We start from the raw sequence: 20,139 nt of genomic DNA on the forward strand, positions 1-20,139 counted from the left end.
TTTGTTACCCTTCAAGATGAGATGCCTTTGCTGGCTTCCAAGGAGTTAATTATGATGCCTTTGGTGTTCACTTATACAATTATGATGCCTATGGCCTGGGCCCAATGTTGATTATGGTCTTTGCCCCTACCCTTTTGTTCTGAACAGTTAAAAGCCATTGGAAGCAGATCCTTAACCTGGCATCAGTTTTTGTGCCTAGCATGATGGCAACAGCGCTGTCAAAGTTGCTTCAGAGCTCCTTTTGGGGTATGGGGTGACAGAGATCCCGTGGCAAGATGGCCACACATTAGTGCAGCTCTGTCGGCTAAGACACAAATATCCACTAAAGATCCAGCCATCAAGCCATCTTACTGCCCATGCACTAAAACACAGCCTCCAGAACATTTGATGTGATTGGTGGAGCCAACTAGCCTGCTCCCTGACGTTGAAAAACTCGCCATTACAAGACCACAATGTGAAGCTATGTGAGGCAGCCTATGTGACAAGGCTGCACCTGAGACATGAGCATAACCACTGCCGATATTCAGCCCTGCAAAATGCGGCAGCTGCAACTTCCTGAGATCGCGGAGGTGATTTGATCCAGTGCCCAGGAAAATAAGAGCCCAGAGGTGAGTGACCAAAACAGAACTGAGCCGGTCAGGAGCCAGATTGAAGACTGGGCCACATGGTGGCAGCCTACACAGGCAACATTGAAAGCACATAAAGAATGCACGGAGAGCTGCCAAGATTTAACTGGGGTCAAAGCCCTGAGGAATTGAAGAGCAGCTTGCACTTGTCAAACTAAGTATGGCAATTTCAATCTGATGCCGCCACAAAACAACGAATGCCCACAGTGCCCCCTGCTGGGCCCGACAACAAAGGTGGGTCTGCTGGCATCAATTCTGGCATTGGCTAGTGACAAAGCTGGTCTTTGGCTTTTATTACCTACCTAACAGTGTCAAAAACCCCAACTGCACAACTGAGATAAGGAGGAATGAAGAGCAGCTGGCAAACCAAGAAAAAAGGGCAAACCCTGTAATCTATGGACCTGGGTAAATAAGTCTGAACAAAAAATTGATCTGTGGAGGGGAAGAGTTAGGCTTGACTTCCATGGCAAAAGTACACCTTCCCAAAAGGTAAGGCTTTTTTCTTCTCAATTTCATATGATAAATTTGTCCTTTCTATTTTTGCAAAATAAGATATGCAAATGAAAAAACAAACTCAAGTACCAACATCCAAAGTAATTATAAAATTACCTCAGAGTAAAAATTAGGTGCTCCTACAAGGTGAAGGTACAGTGAAATGTGAAAAAGTGAACATGAAGTGCACCAGTGTTATTTACAAGTATATACAGTAAGACAATATGGCAAAAGTTCCATGTTCTCACAAGATGGCATCCATTATTTAGAGTGTCATAAATCCTCAAATCAGTATTTGCAAACAGTCCAGATTCAATATCTCAATATCTGTTGACATTTCGACCCCAACAGTAGAAAAATTACAAACAATGTCTAATCATCTTCCTGCAAAACTCATGCTCTCAATTCTCACATACACCCCAATCCAGTTTATGTGGAATTTCCAAACAATGGCTCTGCTGGACTCTGTGTTCCTAGATGAACTTTGATCTGCCATAGTTGACTACTTTGACAAAAATGTGGTATCTGTAGATGACATGGGGTTGATATGGGAAGCGTTCAAAGTTGTGCATTAGTATGCAGACCAGTGTGCGTCACACATTATGCACCCAGTTGCTAAACACAGAGAATTAACTACGATCACTAGAGCCAGAATACAAGACCCACCCTGTCCTTCCACCCTAGCCACTATACGAGACCACATCACCACATTTAATGAGGTGGCAACACAAGAATTAAATTGTTGTCCAAACCACATGAAGCCGGAACATAAAGGGAGATGAGGACTGGGCAGGAGCTTGGTCATGAAACTGAGATCTCCTAAAGGGCAGACATACACAGTGCAGATAATCAACATGGAGGGAAGAGCACAATATGATACCCCATCCATGCTCAATACTGTTAAGGACATTTATATCCATCTTTAAGATATGAGGCGCTCTGGGGGAGTAGCTGAGATTGAGGGATACCTTTAGGACACAGCATTAGCATGGTTGTCTCCCAGACAAAGGCGAATGACTAGCACAACTCATTATACTCAAGGAGTTTAAAGGCACCATATGGTCACCACCTGATGGCAAGAATCCTGATATAGACGGCCTGACGGACAAATTCTAAAATAAATTTGCTGAACTACTGGCAACACATCTACACTCCCTCCATGAAGAAGCATATTAAAAACAACTACTTCCTCATTCCCTACGGGAAGCCCTCATAATCGAACTGTTGAAACCAGACAAACACCGGAAAGCTGCAAATCATGTAGACCATTATCAATAATAAACACTGATGTAAAGATATTAGCCAAGATACTGGAATCCTGGATACAACTGTTACTCTCCAACCTGGTGCTACCCGTCAAGTATGGTTTTATACCAGCCCGTACCACTACCAATAATCTAAGCACACTATTAACACTGCTACAACAACTGAACTTATCATTACAAGCAGCTGCAATCCTACTGGACCCGACCAAGGCCTTTTACTCAATAGAATTGTACTATATGTTCATGATACTGGCAGGATAGGGATGCCCAAAGCTTTTTTTGCAGTAAATATGCTATTATACACAGAGAAGTTCCACAGAGGCACACAACAAGGGTGTCCTTTGTCACCAGTTTTATTAGATACATCTGGCCCTTTATTTCGATAATCCGTTGTAAGCCATATTGGCTAATGTTTAAGCCCTTTTTTATGTGCCATAATGTCTCTCTTTTATGATTTTCTAAAATTGAATAAAGATGAATTTATCAATTGAGTTATGCCATTGCAGTCAAAAGTCATATAAAAAGCAAAACTACAGGCCCTGAAATGTAATGTTAAAATGTTCCTTACCAGTTTACCTTCAGCACCAATGGTGAGTGAAGGTGATCACTGTGGTGGTTGATTCTCTCCATTGTCAAGGTCATTTTCTATATCAATTTCCAAATAATATGTTGCTAAGAACTCCTTCTTGGCAGGATCTTTTAAGAACTGTTCTAGTACAGTCATGCATTATCACTAACTGCTTTCTCCCAATATGGGAAATCACATCTTGTTGCATGTTTACATATTAACACTAATTTAATTTACAAGAGAGATTCTGAAAACAATCCATTTCAAAACATATCAGAGCAGGTAGTTTCATATATCTTAGACAGAGTCATTGGATAGATAGAGAATTTTTGCAACTGCTGAGCCTCATGGCATCCAGTTTGTTTGACACATGTGGCCTTAGAGTGATGCCTGCTGCCTGAAGTGTCAGTGAAACCTGGGGAGCCTGTCTGAATAAGTTGTCAATGAATGAGCATAGGTACCTGGTGGAAGTTAATGAACACATCACTGTCTTGGAAATGAGAGATATCAAATTAGTTGGAAAGGCTTTCCTTCCTCAAGTGCACAACATTAGGGCCTCACAGACAATACAACTGCAATGCTCTATACTCAATAAGGTGGGTAGTGTAGGTTCAGTTTAGCGGCCGGGAGAGGCACAGTAAATTTGGGACTGTGTTGTAGACAGGACATTTGGGCTATCAATAGCCTACCTAGTGGGGAAGGATAATGTAATATGGACTACCAAGCAGGATGATCTGATATTACCTTTGACATACCCACTGAACTGTGCTTTCACTCTTTATCTTTGAATTTCAAAGTTTCTGTATTTGGCTCCTTTTTACAATGCTTAAACTCTGCTGGTTACACCCAATTGAACCACACGGTGATGGTACCATGATTTCTTACATCACCGCTCTGGGCTTTCTATTCATTGGGGGAGTATCTTCTGTCACAGAGGGAAGGCAAGTTGCTGCAACCTAGCTTGAGGACACTGTGATTGAGAGCTTAGAACGTCAAAGGATAAACTTTTCTCCTCATGACCTTCTGAAAGAAGTGGTGAAATAATTACTTGCAGCTAGACATGCTTCCACAAGAGCCAATTACTCTGGCACACAGAAGATATACTGAATTAGTGCAGTTTGAATTTTATTGATATATCATCTGGGTGGACTGTTTACACCCTTCAGTTTGTGGTGTCCTTGATTAAAAATGTCCTAATATTTGCTGAAAAGTGGGATATTAGTAGTGATAAGTAGAAACCTACTACTAGTAATAATACCACATTCACAATGTACGGTTCAGTCAGGTTCTCAATATATTAACCCCTTGTTCAACCCCTGGTAGCTGGCAATGAGCAGGCATGCTTAATTTAGGAGACAGGTGTGTAAAGTTTTTAAAAACACCAATACATTAAATAAGTAAGACACAAAACACAATAAAAAACCAATCCAAATTTATAACAATAGGAAATATTTCTATCTTTAAAAGGACACCAAAATGAATTAAATCCAATGTAGGGAACAAGAGATAAGAATTTTTAAAGATTAAATCAAAAATGTGGTTTCTAGCGCCTAAAAACGAATAGCGTCAATTGGGGACATCTGGTCACGTTTGATCCGGGCCAGGTCACAATTGAGGCTGACCACGATGGAGCCCTGCTCAGATACACTGAGCAGGAGGCCTTGGTCAAAGTTTTACCTTTTGACTTAGTAGTTTTTCTGAAGCTTTTTCTTTCGTGGTTGGGTGAGGCTCCTCTTCAGGCCGGGATATGATGCAACCTCATCAGCGCAGGCTCAGCGCAGGCTCAGCGCAGGCTCCCGGTCAACTCCTCAAAGTCTTGTTGATGGGAAAAAGCTCTGGAGCTTTAGCAGGACAAACCTGAAATTCAGGTCTTTGTCAGCTTTCCTCAGCACAGGCTCTCAGTCAACTCTTGGAAGTCTATTTGATGGGAAATGCTCCGGAGCCACAGCGGGACAAACCTGAAATTCAGGCTATGTCGCGATTCAACATCGGCAGCTTGACATCTCGTCATCAGGTCAGTCACCCTATGGAGCTTTTTTTCAAAAGTTCTCCAATATTCTTCAAACTTCTGGATCTCCTTTGAGAAGTCCTCCTTTGGGTCTCCAGTGGTCCACAACAGCAATCCAAGGGTCTAGCAGTTCTGAGATGGTCCTTCATATGTTGAGACTATGTTTTCCAGAATGCACCAGGCAAGTCTTCAAAAGTCCAGCTGCAGGTGGTCAGCTGGGTCCTCCTTGGTGGGGATGTTGGAGATGGAGCTCTTTAAACCTGTTGCTGTCAGGGAGTCCACTCCTTCCCTCTCTTAAAGCCAGGCAATGTCCTTGAAGTTGTAGTTCCTCAGTGTGCAGCAAGGCAGTCCTTCTCCTTGTTGTTCCGGCAGTGTTCCGAGTTCTGGGCAACTCTCCCATATTTATCCAGTGTTCCTGGGATGGCACGCAGGTGAGCACCCTTATGTAATTAGGTGAAGAGTGCCACCCTCTGGGGAGATCACTTCCTGTGAAGTGTGGCAAAAATTAATCCCTGGAAGCATTAGTCTTCCAAAATCCAAGATGGAGAAAATCTCTCCTTGAGGTTAGGATCTGGCTAAGCCATCCCACTGGTGTGGTGTATTTCCCCAAACACTTTCCCTCTAGTCCATCTGCAAATCTCAGTACTGGGTCTTCAACCTGACTGGGGTGGCAGGAAGAGGGGGTGAGCCTCTGTCCTGTTGTAAGTGCCATTTACCCTTTGAAGACCAGTTTGGCTACCTAGTCCCCTTCCTCCCTTTTGTTCTGCAGTTTGCAGATCTCCCCTCCCAAGATGTTCCATTGTCCTAATGCAGGCAACTTCCCACCTCATTAGGGCAGCTTGGCTCAGCCTAGCAGAAGCTGGCCAATCAGAGAAGAGCAGCTGGAGAGCTCGATTTTGGCTTAACAGAAACACAAGATTTATATCTTATTTTCTGTGATAGATATAAGACATCTAACAGTGGCATATTAATGGATTTATCCTAACTATCGTTTCGAGTCTAAGAATGATAATTGTAGCCCATATCTAGTGAAAATTATACTTTAATAAAGTTTCCAATGTTAGCCTATGAAACTACTGTATTACACTGGGGAAAAAAGAAAGTGACAGTTTTTTTCCCTCACTAGGGCATATAAAACATATTTTATCATGTCCCTGCTTGTAGTTGCAAGACACCCTACCCCTAAGGCACTTAGGGGAGACCTTAAGGGAGACTTATATGTAAAAATAAGGTAGTTTGAGACATGAAATTACCTTTAATTCCAAAGTCGAATTTGCATATAATTTACTTTTAAAAGTACCCTACAAAGCAGGGTTGCCTTTGAAAAAAAACAACAGGCACCACAGCAGTGCACACCTAAGTGCAATAAATCCACTGGGCCTATAACCCTCAATGGTCTATTATATACTATAGACTTATAGATAGGTTGTCCTGCAAATTAAAATGGTGCCTAATTTGCATATGCTTTTAATCACAACACAGGCCCTGGTTAGCAGAGCCCAAGGCACTCTCAGAGTCAGAAAAGTAGTATTTAGGGGTCACAAATGAGGGCAAACTGTTGGGAGATACTGCAATAAAGGCCTGTTTTCTCACAATATTGGAATGGAGAAAGCTTATTTTGAGGTGATTTCTGCCTGTACTTTTTGATAGATCCAGAATGTTGATCAAACTTAACTGCTGTAGCTAGATTTTTGAAGCGTTTGCAAAATAGTTTTCTGCCAACTGCTTTTGTTGTTCCATCATGGGTTTTCAACAAAATTCTCACTTTCCTCACAGGCTCTCCTTTCAAGACCCTTTATTCTTGCTCATTAAAATTCTTATCTTGGAAGATGGGTTTTCTATTTCCCATTGTTACTGCTAGAAGAGTGATGCAGCACAACAACATCCTAGCTATTACTTAAACTGAATAGTGGATTCTGCGCAAGAGGTCAATGGATTGAAGCAACATAGGATTGAGGGGATATCATCAATGAGGAATGCAAGTATCAACAATAATCAATATAATCAATGATCTTGAACCTCAAACAATAACCCCACCAGTTTATTAGGAAGAATTATAAAATGTATTTCCCTAGACTAACAATGCTAATGTCACGAAAATAAATCTCAAACACAAATGGTAAGCATATAGAATTAATAATGATTGATTAGAATGTCTAATATATCTGAGATTAATCAAAACAGTCAAAAAATTATCTCTAAAACAATAACACTAATAAGCAGCACCAAAATTGGTAATAATGGCAATGTATGCATCAGTACAACATTCAAAGAGTGTCAATATAAATCTTGAGCATTTAGTATTCATACCCTCACTAACCACAAATTAGTATCAACATGTTGGGCTTCATGTAAAAGAATTTGGAAACACAACTTTAGGAAAATCTTTCTAACTTGGGTTACTATAAACAACATCATTAATATGCAGCAATCAAATTATAAGTTGTAGCTGGTACCTACAAAGCAAAAGAGACACATATAACATTACAATGCATACTTTACCCCAATGATAACAACAGGCAAACTACTTCAGCAAGGGGACACTATCAGGTATCTCTTCAGAAGAATCGGGCGTAACATCAACTAAACCCACACTGCTAATATGACTTGAACCATCAACAGGAACTCTGACATCCAATTCTCAGGTGTCTATCACAGTCACTCTCCTAACATCTGAAATTTCTCCTCTCCAAATATCTAATTCTCTGACTCAAGAAAATCCTACTCAGGTTGGTATACTAATCATCAAAAAGCATATGACTGGTCAGTTAATGGGGTGGTTACGTTTCAACCAAATAAAATTCTAATTGATAACCTAAAATACAACATCATTGCATTAACCAGGATATGTTCTCAACAGTAACTTGTTCTCTTCCTCCTCGTCTGTAGCTCCGTTGTTCCATCTCATCTAAACTTCTCTTCTCAGGAAGAAACGTTCTTACTTGCTACATTCACTTCCACCTCGAAGAAGAAACCACATATAAGTAACATTCTCAAACAATGGAACATTCAACTTACTCAAGAATTGAGTTAAACATGACCTTGTAAGACATAATACAGCAACCCACAAGGGGTAGCTGTGGACACATCTATTAAAGCGTCAAATACATCTTTATGAAAGCATTGAGTCATGGAAAATCACAACAACATTTAGTTCGAATTTTACTCAGTTAGGAACAAAAAATGAACTTTGGCAACCATTTTCAAAAGTCACCCACTTTATTAATTAATTCATTATGTAATTAATATACTAAAATCATTAATAAACCTGTTAGAAAATTCACACTCTCACAAGAGTTAGTGATGTCAGGATTGGTTAGTGGCATTTCCTGGTCCTGTGCGTTGAATCTTCCAGGAGCAGGAGGACACCCCGCAGAAGACACCTTTTTTCTTTTCTTTTTTTTATTATTATTATTGTGCCCCCCCCTCCCCCTAGACATAAGCCAGCTGCCACTCCATATAAGGGCGATCATTCACTGCATTCACAGGAATAGTTCTTTTTGTATTGAAAGTAAAAGTATGAGCAACAGACTCTCCAAAGTCCATGAAAACAGACTCTCTATTGGAGTTTTTATTTGACAAACATTGACAGGCAAGGTAAGTCTCCTCCTGGATGTTTTGGTACTATTGCATAAGATGTGTAGATGTTACTGAAAAGTTATTGAGAAGGGTGTCTTGGCAAGAAAATTTGTGAAGCGGCCACTTGTTTCTCTCTACGCTCTATCCTAAAACATTATTGCTTTGACATGGACAATTCAGAAGGACTTTGCTGCAATCTATTTTTGTGCCATTTCTGATGTATCTTTACTGTCCTAGCCTGTTTTCTCTGGGAGGATGCTTTCGAAGTGTTTGAAGTTATAAATCTGCAAGAGCACTCATCCATTAGAACAAGTTAGTTTCTTTCATTAATGTTCTTTGTGATGGAGGGTTCAGCCCATGCATTTTCCTTGCTGCTCTCCTGCCTCTCTTATCTCTCAAGGATTGTAAATCTGTAAATTGGGTTTGGTTTCTACACAAACTGGGTTTGTTTTGAGTGCTGTGCCTTAGCTTTGTTGAAGGCATGAAAAACTGATTAGAACATAATGCCTCCCATTCCCAGGTTTCACATAACAATCGAAGACTGTGTGGCTCAACCTACAATGTTGTTTATGACCACCGAGCAATATGGCTCCACCTGGCATGAGATCTGCCTAACCTCTTTATAAAATGATCAAACATAGCAACATCATGATTATTGCTTGTACCAACAATTCCTCTTGCTACAGATATTGGTTTATGTTTATTTCCTCTTTTTTGGTTTTAATTTCCATTCATTTCTCTAGATGCAAAGACTTGCTTATCTTATACTTGTGCAAAAACATTAAAGTCATTAAACATATGCCCAGATCCATGCTTCGAAAGGTTTCATATACTTAGTCTGCAGAAGCTGAATCATCCGTAGGAAAGAAAGTTGCTGAAAGTAAACAAAATGCTTTTCTTTGAATTTAGCATATTCATCAAAATCAACAGTACAGCGAAAAGAAAAACAAAACAGAAATTCACTGACCAATCCGAAAAATGACAGTCCAGAATAAACCAATAGTGAAAAACAATCCTACGCTTCATCATCCTAGCGAAATGTAACCATTATTATAATGAGGCAAACCCTGAGGGTTCGTTTTACCAGGCCTGTCTTGCTCTATGTATAATTTAGGTAGTTGACTTGGGCCCCAATGGCAAGGAGATAACTAAAGTGCTGCTTAAATTGGTAAAAGATAGACTGTTAGGAAGATGAATATTAAAATGCTAAAGTGCTACTATATTTTTTCAGGGGGTTGTTTAGACTGTTCATCCCCCTAAACAAAGTATGTTGCAAAGCTGTAAAATTAAATTAAACACCCTCTCAACTGTGGAAAAAAAGTCTATTTATAAAACCATTTTCACATCAAACAGATCGACAGAATTAAAGTGCAGCATAATTCAGTGCAAAAGACGTTTTTTCAATTTGATGCTAAAAGTGCTAAAGAGCTACAGTACTGTCAGCATAGCGAAACCATTTAGCACTACAGTTAGGGGCAATAAACCAAAAACCTACATCTTAAATTAAAGTGCATAACTCCTAAAGTGCTTTTGTGCTTTAAAATGCTCGCATTCTAGAACAAAGCTGATTATTTGCGCCCGTTGCACCTTGACTGACGCTGCATTGCGCAAGGGCAACTCGATTAAACTACGATATTGCCTAGGCCCTTTAAATTATGAAATCCCACAATACCCTGACCATTAGGCCAGCAGGGCACTCAAATTACAATATTGTTGCTTACATAGTACACGCATCCAATGGAGCCCAGACATGGAGATATTTCTTGAGACTGCCCGTTCGCCTAGCGTATGTTTCCTCAAATTGCCATGTCCGCTGCAGCTTCCCGAACCACTCCTGATGAGTTCGCACTGTAACTGTATGGCGACGTTGTAAAATTAGGGACCTTACAACGGCTAATGATGCTGAAACAAAGTTCTGAATATGCTTATGCAAACTAGATGTTTGGCTTGAAACCCCAAACAATACCAGGTTTGATTCCCGCTTTAAAATCACCTGGATTCCTTGGCTCAGTTTACAAAAGACTCCATCCCAGAATGGCACTAGCTTGGGACACTCAGCAAAAATATGTACCCAGTCACCTTTTCGCTCTTGAAAACACCCCTTAAGCATATATTGATGACATATGGATACATACTGTGAATAGCTTTAGTTGTGTAATATGCTACACAGCGAGATAGAAAACTCAGTTTCATATTTATAATGCCTTAGCGCCACCTTGTGCGACATTAACATCATTATTTTTTACGTTAATGTGGCCCTACTAGGCCAAAATCCTCGTCCTGTATTTACAGAGTGGGGCAATACATGTATTTACCCACTCTGTAACCCTTTACGCTACATTATGCTTGCACCAGGCATAATGTATGCAAAGGGTGCGTTCCCCCCGTTAAGGGAGCCGGAAAAATGGCGTAAGGAAATCTATGAGATTCCCTTGAGCCATTTTTTACTGCACTTTTTCAATACCTGCTCAAGAACAGGCATTACAAGGGGGCTTCGATTCTTTAGAATGGGGCCCTATGTACTCTGCAGGAGTAGCACCAATATTTTGGTGCTACTCCTGCAGAATACATCAATAGCATCATGAGAAATGAAGCTATTGCCCGCTACCCTGCACTAAAATGGTGGCGGTAAAGGGGTGCTAAGGAGCGCAGGGAAAGTGGCGCTGCACTCAGTGCAGCACCACTTTCCATAAATATGCCCTTCATTCTTTTAAAATTAGCTTCCAAGGAGATTTATAACCTAATATTGAGATGCGCTCCCATTCTCCGATTGCCAAACTACATCACGTCTCCTGCTCTATCTTACACAAATACCTTTTGATCTATGGCGAATCTGTGAATTTACAAGAAGATCTATACCAAATTCCTATTCCCACAATCAGCTTTTATACCACAATTTAATAACAGAAAAATGGTGCATCTCTTAGATACTGCTATTTACTAAACCTTTGAGTTGAGTAAAGTTGTACCAAAGCCTGGACGTCTCCGCCCCAACACGTAGTTTTATCTCCACCCAGTTAGCAAGCTGTGTTCCTAGGAAAAAATCGCCCAATGTCAAGTACCCTTTAGAATTCCAAATCCTACAAATAGTTTCTGAGCTAGCCAAATCAAACCCCTGACAATCCTGCAACCTTATCAACCGATGGCATGGCGGAATATGTCTAGATCTAAAAAAAACTTTTAACAAACCAAAAAAACTAGTACTTTTGTGTCTTCTTCTTTTTGGCAACTTCACCATTTTCAGAACCATGGGCAAACTACCTTTGCTCTCCTGTACCACTTTATTTATAAAAAAATATCAAAACCCCCATCTGATCCCCTATCCACCATACCCATTTCAATCATCATATCCAAACATACAACTTGCAAAAATCACATCAAGGCAATCCTCCCTGTTCTTTATCTAGCTGAAGAATGGAATATTTCACTCTGGGATGTTTTCCTTTCCATGAGAATTTAGTTATGAGGGAATCTAATTCTCTAAAGTACCCCTGGTTGACCTTCATGGTGAGATTTGCAAAAAGAAATAAAAACAATGGCAGGACTGACATTTTAATTAATGATACTCTACCTATTAACTTGGGTGGCAATAAGGACAATTCTTCAAGAAGCCTCTTCACTTTAAGAGTTGTTTTCTTATAATTTAATCTAAATAGATCCAAATGATTATGCGTCACCAAAATAATGAGATAACATATGGGCTGGTTATTGCAATAGCTCTGTTTTACTGCAGGTGGTAGCAATGATAGAAAAGCATTAAAGAGCATGGTCTTGGTCTTATCCTGATTAACCTCATACCCCCAAATTAGTATAGTCTTGGATAATATCCAGCGCTGCCTCTATATTAAGTGGATCACCCTTCAAACATAGTATCAAGTCCTCTGCAAATAACTTGAGTTTGGACATCCCCTGCAGGGGGAGAATAATACTATTGGCACCTGTTAGAAATGGGGTCTTTGGTTGGCAGTCAGGTTACCACCTGTCCAAGCAAGGACCCTCACTCTAGTCAGGGTAAATCACACACAATCCAAATTAACCTGTGCCCACCCTCTGGTAGCTTGGCACTGAGCAGTCAGGCTTAACTTGGAAGGCAATGTGTAAAGTATTTGTGCAATAAATCATGCAATAACATAGTAAAGCACCACAAAAATACACCACACAGTGTTTAGAAAAATATATAATAGTTATCTGATAAGATGCAGGTCAAAACGTTTAGAATGCAATAAGTAAATGTTGAGATATCACTGTAAAAGTGATATAAAGGGGGTCATTCTGACCCTGGCGGAACGACCGCGGAAGCACCGCCAACAGGCTGGTGGTGCTTCCATGGGCATTCTGACCGCGGCGGTACAGCCGCGGTCAGAAACGGGAAACCGGCGGTGTCCCGCCGGTTTCCCGCTGCCCCTGGGAATCCTCCACGGCGGCGCTGCAAGCAGCGCCGCCATGGGGATTCCGACCCCCTTTCCGCCAGCCTGGTTCTGGCGGTTTTCACCGCCAGAACCTGGCTGGCGGGAACGGGTGTCGTGGAGCCCCTGGGGGCCCCACATAGATTTTCAGTGTCTGCGTGGCACACACTGAAAATCGCGACGGGTGCAACTGCACCCGTCGCACCCCTTCCACTCCGCCGGGTCCATTCAGAGCCGGCATCCTCGTGGAAGGGGGTTTCCCGCTGGGCGGGCGGCCTTCTGGCGGTCGCCCGCCAGCCCAGCGGGAAACTCAGAATGACCGCCGCGGTCTTTTGACCGCGGTACGGTCTTCTGGCGGTTCCCGCCAGGCCGGCGGCATCCGCCAGCGGCGGGGGTCAGAATGACCCCCAAAGTGTCTTAAGTCTTTGAAAAACAAATAAATGTCTCTTAAAAACAATAAAAGTCTCTTGCAAGCACAAAGTACCTGGTTTGCGTTCAAAATCCCTGCAAGGGACCGCAGAGGAGGTGATGCATGGAAAACAGGAAGGTATGCGTCGGTGTCGCCCCTTCGCACACCAACTTGCATCGTTATTTTTCACACAGGGGAAGACTTTGCATCAGTTTCTGCCGCACGGACTTGGTTCCTCTTTGGGTTGAGGGGTTTTCTGGCACCCCGAGGATGGTGCGTGGAATCCTAAACTTGCGGAGCGAAGTCACAAGCGTTGCGTCGTTCCGGTGGGCATTGTGTGGAAATTTCTCCTGCACTGCTGGCGCTGCGTCGATTCCTCTCTGGAAGTCAGGCTGCGTCATCCCAGGTCAGCTGTGCATCGATCCTGTGGGCCGTGCATCGAAGTTCCGGTCACTACGCTGGCGCTGCGTCAATCTTCTCCTTGCAAAGTCGGGCTGCGTCGTTCCGGTTTGTCGTTCAGTGAATTTTTCACTGCGAATAAGGCTGTACACCATTTTTAGCAGGCTGTGCATTGAATTTTCCCTGCACAAGGAGTCCAGTTGAAGGAGTGAAGTCTTTTTGGTCCTGAAACGTCAGGGAACAGGCGGCAAACTCTATTCAAGCCCTTGGAGAGCACTTCTCAGCACAGCCATAGAGCAGCAAGGCAGCAGGGCAGCAGCAAGGCAGCAGTCCTTCTCAGAAAAGCAGTCCAGGTGAGTCCTTTGGGCAGCCAGGCAGTTCCTCTTGGCAGGTCTGGTTCAGGGATTCTTCACCAGCAGGTTTCTTGTCCAGAAGTGTCTGTGAGTTAGAGTGTCTACCCCAAGAAGTGTCTAAAGTCTGTGGTTTTGGGTGCTCTTCTTATACCCATTTTGGCCTTTGAAGTAGGCTTACATCAAAGGAAAGGCTCACTTATTTGTGAAATCCTGCCTTGCCCAGGCAAGGCCTCAGACACACACCATGGGGTTGGAGACTGCATTGTGTGAGGGCAGGCACAGCCCTTTCAGGTGTAAGTGACCACTCCTCCCCTTCCACCTAGCACTGATGGCTCATCAGTTTATACAGCCTACACCCAAGCTCCCTTTTTGTCACTGTCTGGAGAGAGGTGCAAACAGCCCAACTGTCAAACTAACCCAGCCAGGGAATCCACAAACAGGCAGAGTCACAAAGACGGTTTAAGCAAGAAAATGCCCAATTTCTAAAAGTGACATTTTCAAACATACAACCTCAAAACCAACTTTACTAAAAGATGTATTTTTAAATTGTGATTTCAGAGGTCCCAACCTCCACATGTCTATCTGCTGCCAAAGGGAATCTATGCTTTAATGATGTTTAAAGGGAGCCCCCAGTTAAGCTATGAGAGAGATAGGCCATGCAACAGTGAAAAACGAATTTGGCAGTATTTCACTGTCAGGACACATAAAACACATTAGTATATATCCTTCCTTAACCATACACTGTACCCTGCCCATGGGGCTACCTAGGGCCTACCATAGGGGTGTCTTATATGTAGGAAAAGGGACCGGTTAGGCCTGGCAAGTGGGGGCACTTGCCAAGTAGAATTTACAGTTTAAAACTGCACACCAAGACACTGCTGTGGCAGGTCTGAGACATGATTACAGGGCTACATATGGGTGGCACAACCATTGCTGGAGGTCCACTACTAGCATTTGATTTACAGGCACTGGGCACCTCTAGGGCACTTTGCTAGGGACTAGTAAATCAAATATGCCAATCATGGATAAACTAATCGACATTACAATTTACACAGAGAAAATACTACCTTTAGCACTTGTTAGCAGTGGTAAAGAGCTCAGAGTCCTAAAGCCAACAAAATCAGGTCAGGAAAAATATGAGGAAAGAGGCAAAAAGTTTGGGGATGACCCTGCAAAAAGGGCCAGGTCCAACAGCTCTATGTGTGCGTTCCGCTAGAAGCTCAATAAAGAGTGTGAAAAGTATAGGAGACATTGGGCATCCCTGCCTTGTACTGTGCTTAATCTTCACCGCGGCAGCTACCTTTGCATTGATTATATCCCGCGCTTCTGCTATATGGTATAATTTTTCAAGCATTGATGTCATTTGATCTGAAAATCTGAATTTCTCTTTTGCAAAAAACAAGAGCGTCCAAATTCATAAGAACACCTTCTCCGCCTCGATCAGTACATTGGATACGGGAGGAAAAATCAATAGTCTGAACCAAATACTGTGCACTAGCAGCTCGCGTGCACTTTGGTAAAAATCCACACTGATCTCTTTGAACCAGGGTCTGCCCAACCTCAATTATATGAGATGCCCAGATATTGGCTAATAATTCCGCATTGAATAGGCTTATTGGATGATAGGAATTTACACTTTGAGGATTTTTGTCTCTTTTTGAAAAGCTTACAACTACTGCTCTTTGAAAGTCAGAAGGATGTTCATACCATCACTAATTTGATTAAATAAACTTACAAGATGTGGCAATAGCTCTTTCTGAGATATCTTATAAACTTCGATTGGAATGCCATCTAAACCAGTCCCTTTAGCGTTGGGCATCCATTGGAGCGCACAGACCGCCTCCTCCAGTGAAATATCTGATAGCAAAAATTCTACCTGTAACCTCGCCAGAATTGGAAGCCTAAATAAACTATAAAACGCCTCATGTCTGGGTCAGAGACATAGCCTTATCTTAACCATAAATATTATTGTAATGATGCAGGAAATTCTGAGCTGTTTGCTATCATCGTTTTGGCTTAAGTTGGAGCCAGAAGCCTTAATCTCCTTAATAAGCAAAACATCTTGTTTCCCACCTACCACCCAGACTAGCTTTTTGACCACAAGCTGACCTTCCTCATACTGTTGCTGCAAAAAAGTTTTTGAGCTACCTATCTCTTCCAAAACATAAAAATCACCTAACCTCTTCCTGGCCTGATGATACTTAATTTTACGATCCTTCCTGCAGTCAGCCCCCTGTAATTCCTTAATACGCATTTCCTGAATGGGAAATTACTTTACCTCGGAATGCAGCTTTTAATGATTCCCATACATGAAACCGGGAGGTCGTACCATGATTAATCTAAAAAAAATCCTGAATGAACTTGAGCATTCCATCCAACCATTCCTGATTCATCATGAGTGTCCTACCGAACCGTCAATATGTCCTTGAAGTTTCGGTGCCCTCTATCACCACAGTAACCCCACCCAGCAAGTGGTCTAAAAATACGTTGGACCAGATCCTAGATCCTTCCTATTTAACTGATTCGGAAACTAAAAAGTAGTCCAGCTGAGAAGCACTTGCAAAAAGCAAGTGAATTGTCGTCAGATCACCATGGGTCCACTAAATTTAAGCTGTTTTTATTTGCAGCCATGACCTTGGCTGTTTTAGATTCGAGCTGCTTTTTAGATTTATTTGAAGTATCAAACTTAAGGTCCTGTATAAAATTAAAATTGCCTCCCCAAAATAATGGACCATTCCCAGAGAAAAAATTGCCTTTAGGAGGGCATCTTCATCCTGAACTGGACAATAATAACTAAAGAGGTTTAGTAAAGCTCCTTGAACTGGACTTTCATCAGGATCCATCTTCCCTCCTTATCTATAATATTTTTGTTAATTTCCCAATCTAATGATTGAGACAAAAATCCCCCCCCCGTACTGCGAGCCAGGCTGGGGCAAAAAGAGAGTAGGCCTTGGGAATTTAAATTTTAAGTGTATTCTCTTTCAGATGGATCTCCTGTAAATAAAACTACTGGAGGATTGAACATAGCTAGACAATTCATTATAGAGCAGGGCTTTCTAGGATATAAGTCTTGATCAGGGTGTCCATAAATTCCAATATGTCCTGGTGATTGCCCAGGTTTTCTGCCCCCTCCCGTACTCCTACAAAATGAAGGATCAACCTCCTGGTATAATTTTCATAACCTCGATTTTATTTTGAGACTCACATTTTCTTCTGGAGCTTACCCAGCTCAGAATCCCAAACTAAAGAATGATCCTCCAGATCCAATATTCTCTGTTTCATTTGTTGAAAAAGTGCCGGGATCTGCACCATTACTGCCTCAATTTTATCAAGCCTTTGCTTGATCTCAGCTTTCTCGTTTCGTTACAAGTCTTTGAGCTCTCGCAGTTCCTTTAAGATTGTCTGAGCAATATACGTGACTCAACTTGAGCTTGGTCTGGTATATCCCTCTCATGCCTATTCGTAAACTGCTGGATTGGCTGGTCTCTCTGCTGGCTTGTATGAGAATCTGATCCTCACCACTCTTCCTTAGTGACTGGTTTAGTTGCTGGTGCCCCTCTACTAACAGTCTTCCTAATGGTTGGTCTGGACTCGCTGTCTGGCTTAGTGGTTTCTGAATCAGACCCTCTGATACCAAGTCCATTGTTGACTGCAATGCAGGCACACGATCTAAGCCACTACTCCCCTCATGAACCCCAACACCATTTGCCACAGAAGGTATGCTAATCATCGGTTTCCGAACATTGGTGATCTTCAGGAATAGAGGATAGTTCCACCTGCCATCACAGGGACAAGTGCTATCCCCCCAAAGTCATAGTAGTAGTTGACCTATGGGTCTGTGAGGGCTCATTGGGGGGTAGACTCCACTTGCCCACCGTCAAGTATCACAGCCCCCTTACGGTTTTCCGTAATCAAAATTCTCTATGCTTCAGTCCTGGAAGCCTCAGGGTCGGGGTCGGCTAGCACTTGGCTCACTAGCCCCAATGACAGTACAGTTTTTGCCATTGTTGTACCACATGGATTGCCAGATATTTAACCCTTGCACATGACTGGGGGATGAGTGAGATGCTTTTTACACTTTTTATTGTGTGAAAGCAAATCAATAGTCTCGGGACTGGACTTGGAGCCTCAGTAAAGCGGAAAGAATCAGTTCTTAGTAAAATATCAATGATTCCATTAAAGACCCGTACTGATGCATTGCCGACCTGTCACTGCTTAACTTGTTTGCTTTTCCTGTTAATATCACTCCGTGGCAGAATCGTCTGGCATTAGGCGTACAGCGGCACATAAGGAGCCAGATCCAGCATCCCTTGACCGACTGAAGAAGCGCAAAAGCACCTAGACAAGCAAGCACTTACAGCACGGTGAGAAACCTAGCGGCTTCTGAGGATGGGGTCTTCAGGATCAGCTCAGCTTCTCGCAGGCCCTTGCGTCAATGGCAGTGGCCGCAACATGTTTAAAAGAAAGACAGTGTCCGCCTTGCGATCTCCTGCTTCATCTCTGTGTCCGTCAGCTCTTCGGAAGCTACTGCAATGCACACAGTAATGATGCCATAACGGCCATACTTCAGACCAGAGCAGCAAAAAGGAACGGCATCGTCCTCACTGCTGTCTGGTTTGTTTGCGGCTTCTGGCTCAACCATCACCGTCTACACATACCAAGGTATACATAGCTTGACATTGAGTAGTCAGGCTTAACTTAGAAGGCAATGTGTAAAGTATTTGTGCAATAAATCATGCAATAACACGGTAGAACACCACACAAATACACCACACAGTGTTTAGAAAAATATATAATATTTATCCGGATAAATGCAGGTCAAAACAATTAAGATGCAATAAGTATATATCGAGATATTACTGTAAAAATGATATAAAGTGTCTGTAGTCTTTTAAAAGCAATAAATGTCTCTTGCAAGCACAAAGTACCTGGTGTGCGTTCAAAATCTCCGCAAAGAACCGCAGTGTAGGAGATGCGTGGAAAACAGGGAGGTGTGCGTCGATTTCTCAGGCTGCACACAGCAATGCGTCATTTATTTTTCATGTAGGGAAGGCTTTGTATCGATTTTCAGCGCTCGGTCTTGGATCATCTTCAGGTTGAAGGGTTTTGGACTCCCCGGGGACGACAGCACGAAGACACAGGGTCTGCGTTGATCCAGTGGGCGTTGCATTGAAATTTCTACTGCACGGCAGGTGCTTTGTCAATTCCTCTCAGGAAGTTCCGATCAAAAAGGTGTAAATAGGTCATATTTAGTCTGGCCAGAATGGTAATACAAAACCCTGCTGGCTGGTGAGGTTGGATTTTATATTACTATTTTAGAAATGCCACTTTTAGGAACTGAGCATTCCTCTGCACTTAAAATCCATCTGTGCTTCACAGCCTGTCTCCAATCCACATCTGGGCTGGGCTGGTTGACAGCTCCTTTGTGCATTTCACCCAGACAAACACAGGCTGCTCAGTTACACTTGCACACATCTGCATACTGAATGGGTCTTCCTGGGCTGGAAGGGTGGAGGAGCTTGACACATTTCAAAGGCTAATGGTCTGCTCTCACACAAAGGACTGCCACATCCCTTACTGGGAGATTGGCAGGCAGACCTGTACTGAAAGGGGACCTTGTGCACTTCAAAACCACTCTTTGAAGTCTTCCTCACTTTAAAGGCACTTCTGGGTGTAAAAACTGGGTCCCTGACCCTACCAACTCAGACACTTCCGGGGACAGACACTCTGAACCAGATCCTGCAACCAGCCAAGAGGAGCTTGCTGGCTGCCCAAAGGACTCACCTGGGCTGCTTTGATGTGAAGGACTGCTGCCTTGCTGGCCTCTGGCTGTGCTGAGAAGTGCTTTCCAAGGGCTTGGATTGAGCTTGCCTCCTGTTCCCGAAGTCTCAGGGCCTAAAATACTTCATTTCTTCAAAGGAACTCCTTGTGCAGCGAAGATCAATGCACAGCCTGCCGGAAATGACTCACACCCTGCCTCGTAGTGAAAGAATCACTGCATCGCCGACCTAGAATAACACAGCCCGGCTCCCCA

General features: G+C 42.6%; 1 pseudogene; it reads left to right on the forward strand.

Annotated features, from left to right (window-relative positions):
• LOC138262442 (lamin-B2.L-like) overlaps nt 1–18,447 on the forward strand; it is a 177,138-nt pseudogene extending 158,691 nt beyond the window's left edge.
• The last annotated feature ends 1,692 nt before the right edge of the window (nt 18,448–20,139 follow it).

This window comes from Pleurodeles waltl, chromosome 10 (genome assembly GCF_031143425.1).
Source record: "Pleurodeles waltl isolate 20211129_DDA chromosome 10, aPleWal1.hap1.20221129, whole genome shotgun sequence".
NCBI lineage: Eukaryota > Metazoa > Chordata > Amphibia > Caudata > Salamandridae > Pleurodeles > Pleurodeles waltl.